We start from the raw sequence: 7,876 nt of genomic DNA on the forward strand, positions 1-7,876 counted from the left end.
CCCCACCATCAACCATATATGTTTTTTGTATGTACACCGATACTATTGTGTTACATTCTAATATTGTTGTCAAGTTATGGCTGTAGGGAAAGGTCACAGTCCTATGAGCAAAGGATGAATGGAATCCCCCTGGAACACTGGGGTTCCAGATTAGCAAGCATTTGAGCAAAAAGACAAGAATGTGAAACTAAGAAGACAGGTCTTGGGTATGTCAGGAAATGAACCGCTTGTCTTTCTCCAATCCTAGTGCTCTTGGGTTCAGATATCAGAGGATTCACAAGTTCTTATCTTATGCTCCTGGGTGGTAAGTTGGTAAGATGGTACCCACCTTGGGATGGAAATAAATGAGGACCAAGAATAAGATGGTGCTCTGAAAAGCAAGCCTTATATTGTAAAGTACAATGATCTGGTTTCATATTATTTTCTGTTTCTTTATCTGCTGTTATTCCCTAGTCTTTAGACAGTCTTATTCAATATTCCAGCCTTACCTCAACTACACTAGAAGGTACTCAGGAAAGGTGAATGTGTCTACATTTAGGCCAAATTGCTGATGGAAGAGCAGGACCTCTTTTTTCATAGGCGGATAGAAGCGAGGTTGTCAGTAATTATGAATAATTGAGTGCTTGAGTTAGGCACTGCTTTACATACATTATCTCATTCAACTCTCTCAGCAAACTGATGAGGTAGGCACTTTTATTAACCCCAATTTACAGGCGAGAACACTGAAACTCAGAGAAGTGTAGTGCTGTGTCCAAAATTATACAGGAAGGAAAATGGCAGAGATAGAACAGAAATATGGCTCTGTCCAAACTCCCAGTTCCATGCTTTCAGCTACTACCTACTCCAAGAGATCCCTAAGAAAAGACAATTCTCAAGGACAAGAGTTGAGGGTTCTAGGCTTAATTTAATTAACTAAGGTAGAACGTTTTTTTAGGAGACATAAAAGATGAATTCAATAAAGAGAATACATGCCATGTTCATAGATGAATAATATTGTAAGAATAAAAATTCTCCTGGAATTGATTTGTTTTTTTAGCACCATATTCCAGAGGAAAAGTAACTTCAGAGACACAGAGAATATAGGTTACTTATGAAAGGAAAATCTTTGGGTATTTTTTATTACTAGGTTTTTCTTGATATCCTTAAGAGAGATATCTCAAAGTACACCAGGGATGTCTTCTCCAAACCCTGTCCAAAGTATAAAGAGTTCTATGGCTCTAGTTTCTCCTTTGGTAGCTTCATACTAGAGCTCATCAGAACAGTGGGAGGCCCTGGTACTTGGCTCTGTTAGTGCCTTCCCTCACACTCAGCTCCCTTCTCCCTAACAGTGAGGAATGTAGTCAAAAAACCCTTGTGTGTTTTGATTCTTTTCTTCCATCTTTTCTCAAGACTTTCTTTTCTCAATACTCATTTCTCCCTTTTTCTAATCATTTCTAAGATTCCCACAGTGGTTTGTTTGGGGCTTTGTTTTTGTTTTTTGTTTTGTCTTGTTTTGTTTCGTTTGCTTGATAAGCCTGTTGCTTTTATACTGATGGATGCCACAGAAGCTCATTAAATCACCCCAAGACAGTCATCCCCTGCATACTCTGGGCTTCTGTGAGGATGGGAGGGGTTCACAAGTGAAACATAGAGCATTGAAAACATGGGCCAAACCAGTGATCATGGATTTAATCCTAAAACCGTCTTGGAAATACTGAAGTCCAACCATTCCCCATGGGGCAATCTGGGAAAAAAAAAAGCAAAAATAGACCTCAAAAAGGAACCCCCAGGGACCCAAAGTATCCCACATCACAAAATAAATCCTCACACACGAAACACAGAATAATAATAACTACAACAAAAGAAAAAATGGCCTTGGGATGATGTCAAAATCCTACTCTAGTGATGCCTGGGTGGTTCAGTGGTTGAGTGTCTGTCTTCAGCTCAAGTCATGATCCTGGATTCTTGGGATCGAGTCCCACCTCAGGTTCCCCGCAGGGAGCCTGCTTCTCCCTCTGCCTGTGTCTCTGCCTCTCTCGTGAATAAATAAAATCTTAAAAAATAAAAATAAATAAGAATAAAATCCTGCTCTAGCTCTTTTCACACAGCCTGAGAAAGATCATGTAGTAATGGCCAAGAGCATGGACTCAACGCCAGACTGTCTAGACTAGAATCCAGGCTTTGCTACTTCCTACCTGGGTAACTTTGGATAAGTTACTTCACCTCTGTACCTTGGTTTTCTTACAAAATGGGGGAATAATAGTAACTATCTCATAGACTTGCTGTGGGGATTAGATGAGATAATGTGTGCAAGATGGCTGATACACTGCTTGCAATTATTATATACGAATAAACTCAGCCTCCTCTGCTAGAACCCCAGATACTCCTTCCATTTGTTTCTGCACTGATCCTATTGCTTATCCTTCTGCCACAGGAAGTTTTACTACTGAGTCCCTCCTCTCTTTTCTTCTTCTTTGACTTTTCTTATTGACTCTTCACACACCCCCTCCCTGCAAAATGCCCTTTAGCAAGCTGCTGTTAAGCCACCAGAGTGTCTGGACTCAGTACCCTTTCCAATCCCAAGACCCAAGGTTGCTTTCTCTTGCAGAAGTTCCAGCTCTATTAATGAAAAATAGTCAAATCCAGGGCATGGGGTTTGTCCTGTGGAGACTTTCTGGGGTAAGATAACAGCTGTTCTAACCACAAGTGGTGTTTCTGAGAACTCTAAAGCACTCAGAATAGACCCAAGTCAAAAGTAATTCTTTTGGGCCACTGAGCATGCCCCAATGAATTTATAGGCTAAGTGTACCTTCATCGCTAACTGGAGCATGTCTGCAAATCCTCATTTGCCTTACTGTGTACTTCTTTGCCATCTTCTTGCAGCCTTCCCATGTCCTCATGCCAGCCATCACTACATATGGATGCCATCTGTTCTTCAAGCCCCTTCCATAAAGGCTTTTAATAATTTTCCTTTACATTTTGCCCTTTGTTTTCAACTCTAAGCCAGTAAAAATAGCCAATCAAGAATATCAGATTAGGGGCACCTGGCTGACTCAGTTGGTAGAGTATGTGACTCTTGATTTCAGGGTCATGAGTTTGAGCCCCACATGGGGCATGGAGATTACTTTAAAAAAGAAATTTAAAGAAATAAATACTGAAAATCAACTTAATTAGAAGTAAACAGAAATTAGAAGAGGACATGTATTATATCATTGGAAATATGTATTTTAGGAAAAGAAATTTAAAAAGAAATTATAAACTTTGATTTCACTGTTTAAACAACTTCTATACAATAAAATTGAAAATCCTTTTGATAACCTACAAAGCTCTATATAATCAAGATCGCTGATTCCTCTCTGACTTCACCTCCTCCTCTGCTCACTCTGCCCCAACTACCCTGGGCTCCCTGAACATATCATGCACAATTTTTCTTCTGGGCCTTTGCACTTGCTGTTTTCCTCTGTCTGGAATGCCCAGGCATTCTAGCTCTGTTTCATTGTAATTTCCTCACCTCTGCTTGGGTCTTTGCACTGGCTTCATCCTCAGGCAGCTGTCCCTCATTGTTGCAAACTGGTTACCAGACCAAGGAGACTATATGCTTCTTCTTGAATATATTAGGAGAGACAGCCTGCTGCCTTTTATAAGCATGGAAAGAAGTCCTGAGCTTCATGATGACTGGGCCATCGCCAAGCCAATTTCTGTGGCCAGGAGAATACCATATGCTGAATATTTTAGGCTGGGGTTACCTCGACCAGATACTATGGCAAAGGGGATGGATCACTCAGATTGGCTGAGACGAATGAGGGCTCACACTTGGAGGTGGTGGTAGGTTCAATTCCACACATATCAGATGGTTGCTAGGGAGAGAACTCCAATGTCCACTGCAGAAAGCAATTTAGATATACCTATCAGAAACCTTTAACGTAGTGATGATATTTATTCTAAGGAATTTATTCTAAGGAATAAATGAAGAAAAGCTATGTGCATCAATATTTACTTTATCTCTGTGTTATATGAATAGTGAATAATGAATTAATGAATAACCTTTAGAAGCAAACAGAGTAGAACTTAAATGCCCAACCACTGAGAAATACCTAAAGATGTTACATTATGTGAATCAATATTCAATAAAATATTATGTAACTATTAAGAGTAAAAATTATAATGATTATGTAATGACATAAGGAGAGATATAAACACTGTTGCTTTATATATGCATATAACATAATAAAAATCTCAATACAGACTTCTGTGTATACTAATGTTGGAATGGTACATGAAAAGATGAAAACAGTCATGTTTGGGTAGGAGAATTAAGGGTGATTTTTCCCTTGTAAGATTGCCTTTAATTTTGTCTCTCTACTTAATTTTAAAATCAAAGAGAGGCAATCTGAAGACAACCAACAAATTCCTGAGAAGTATGTGTGTTCTAATGATAAAATCAGACTCCAGGTTAAGCCAATGGCTCCATCAAACCCTGGGCAAAGCTGGTCTTCAGCTGGGCTCTCCTCATAATCAGAGCCTCCCCTTCCTTTTCCCACTTTTGCATCCCCTCCTCCCCTGATCCACTGATCATTAGGTTTCCTAGAATCTCCAGGCATTGTCAAAAAGATCTTAGAAACTCATTTACACTGAGGTTCCCTGGTGGGAGGGCTTACAGAGTGGGGGTGGCAATGCTTTACCCAAAGAAATATGTAGATGAAAATGGATGATTAGGTCCAGCTCAATTTTGGAGTGGAAAAGAAGAGTCCATTTTGGAGATGGAAGAGAAGAGGCCTTCCAGTACCTGTCATGTGTCAGTTATTTGAATATTGATGTATTATCCAAATATTATTGTTACCATTTTGAAATATCTAATTACTAAGCTCAAAACACAGTGGGAGAGTTATATATGAATAAAAGTTACAGACTAGAAAAAGAGATGAAGCCTATATACAAACAACCATAATAAAATGATGAAAATAAGAACCATAAGTGGGATTAAATGATATAGGAACTCAAAAGCAGAAGATTATTTCTAGCTGGTGATATTAGGAGAGGTTTCATAGAGGAGGCTATACAGTTTCTATGGCTTGAAGAAAGAAAGGTTTTAGTATGCATAGAAAGGGGAAGAAGGCAAGAGCAGCAAAAGCAAATATAAACTATTAGGACTACGTCAAACTAAAAAGCTTTTGCACAGCAAAGGAAACAAGTGAAACGAAAACACAACCTGCGGAATGGAAGAAGGTATTTGCAAATCATATGATTGAAAAGGGGTTAATATGCAAAATATACAAAGAACTCATACAACTCAACACCCAACAACACAAACAATATGGCTACAAAATGGGCAGATCTGAATAGACATTTTTCCAAAGAAGACATCCAGATGGCCAACAGACACATGGAAAGATGTTCAACATCACTAATTATCAAGGGAATGCAAATCAAAACTGCAATGAGATATCACCTCGCACCTGTCAGAATGGCTAGTATAAAAAGACAAGAAATAACAGTGTTGGTGAAGATCTGGAGAAATACTTATGAAATGGAAGTGGAGAAATAATTATGAAATACTTTCTTCATGCACTATTAGAGTAAACTGATGCAGCCATTTTAGAAACCAGTATGGAGGTACCTCAAAAAATTTAAATATAGAAATACCATATGATCCAGTAATTCCACTTCAGAATATTTACCCAAAGAAAACAAAAATACTAATTCAAAAAGATATATGCACCCCCATGTTCATTGCAGCATTATTTATAAAAGACAAGATACAGAAGCAACCTATGTGTCCATTGATAAGATGAATGGATAAAGAAGATGTGGTATATATGCACAATGGAATATTACTCAACCACAGAAAAGAATGAAATCTTGTCATTTATGGCAACATGGATGGACCTAGAAGGTATTATGCTAAGTGATATAAGTCAGAGAACGACAAATACCATATGATTTCACTTACATGTGGAATCTAAAAACCAAACAAACTGGAGCACCTGGGTGGCTCAGTCAGTTAAGTCACTCTGGTCTCGGCTAGGGTCATGATCTCAGGGTTGTGAGATTAAGTCCCGCACCGGACTCCTTGGTCAGTGCAGAGTCTGCTTGGGAGTCTCTCTGTCTTCCTCTGCCCCTCCCCCTGCTCATGCTTTCTTTCTCTCTCTCTCAAATAAATAAAATATTTTTAAAAATAAAGAAATAAAGTTAAAAAACAAACAAAAAACGGAAACAGACTCATATAGAACAAACTGGTAGTTGCTGGTTGGGGTCATGGGGATAGGCCAGATAGATGAAGGAGATTAAGAGGTACAAATTTCTCATTATAAAATAAATAAGTCACGGAGATCTAAAGCATAACAGAGGGAATACAGTCAATAATACTGTAGTAATTTTGTACGGTGACCGGTGATAACTGTGGTGAGCATTTCATAATGTATATAAATGTTGAATTACTATGTTGTACACCTGAAACTAGAATAATCTATGTTGACTATGCTTCAATTAAAAATAACTTAATTAACTTTAAAAAAAAGAAAGGGGGGATCCCTGGGTGGCGCAGCGGTTTGGCGCCTGCCTTTGGCCCAGGGCGCGATCCTGGGGACCGGGGATCGAATCCCACGTCGGGCTCCCGGTGCACGGAGCCTGCTTCTCCCTCTGCCTGTGTCTCTGCCTCTCTCTCTCTCTGTGACTATCATAAATAAATAAAAATTAAAAAAAAAAAAAAGAAAGGGAGGGATCCCTGGGTGGCTCAGTGGTTTCGCGCCTGCCTTTGGCCCAGGGCGCGATCCTGGAGTCCCGGAATCGAGCCCCACGTCAGGCTCCCAGCATGGAGCCTGCTTCTCCCTCTGCCTGTGTCTCTGCCTCTCTCTCTCGCTCTCTCTCTCTCATAAATAAATAAAAATAAATCTTAAAAAAAGAAAGGGAAAAGAGATTCCAGGCAGGGTACCTTATGGGAAAATGCACTGAGGTGTACATAAGAATAGCAAGTACTGGGGATCCCTGGGTGACTCAGTGGTTTAGCTCCTGCCTTTGGCTGAAGGCATGATCCTGGAGTCCCGGGATCGAGTCCCACATCTGGCTTCCTGTATGGAGCCTGCTTCTCCCTCTGCCTGTGTCTATGCCTCTCTCTCTCTCTCTCTCTGTCTATCATGAATAAATAAATAAAATCTTAAAAAGAGAGAGAGAGAGAGAGAGAGAGAGAATAGCAAGTACTATCTTTCTTACTGAAGACGGCGCTAAACCGCTGAGCCCCCCAGGCTGCCCAAGTACTGTCTTTCAATGAATCTTGAGCCACCAGTGACTGTAGGATACACTGTTATTTTATTTTTTAAAAGATTTTTTTTTTTTAATTTTATTTATTTATGATAGTCATACAGAGAGAAAGAGAGAGGCAGAGACACAGGCAGAGGGAGAAGCAGGCTCCATGCGCCGGGAGCCTGATGTGGGATTCGATCCCGGGTCTCCAGGATCGCGCCCTGGGCCAAAGGCAGGCGCCAAACCGCTGCGCCACCCAGGGATCCCTATTTTTTAAAAGATTTTTAATTTTTAAGTCAATCTACACCCAATGTAGGGCTCGAACTCACAACCCCAAGATAAGGAGTTGCACCCTCCACCTACTGAGCCAGCCAGGCACCCCTTTCTACTTTTTCTTTTTTAAAAAGATTTTTGTCATTGTTATCTTATACAACACTAAGAAAAGATAAACACTGCCAACCAAACAATAACTCAGTAGTTTCTTTTCATTTGGAATTTTTATTCTAGGTTACTGAAGGAGCTCTTTTAGACTTAGGTATATACAAAACAAAATAAAATAGTTGTAATATTCCTGAAGCTTCTTCATGGTGAGTGAGGAAGGGGCCAGGTGATGCAGGACTGTGCAGACAATGTTAAGAATCTGGGCCTTCACAAGGCA

This window comes from Vulpes vulpes, chromosome X (assembly GCF_048418805.1).
Source record: "Vulpes vulpes isolate BD-2025 chromosome X, VulVul3, whole genome shotgun sequence".
Classification (NCBI taxonomy): Eukaryota; Metazoa; Chordata; class Mammalia; order Carnivora; family Canidae; genus Vulpes; species Vulpes vulpes.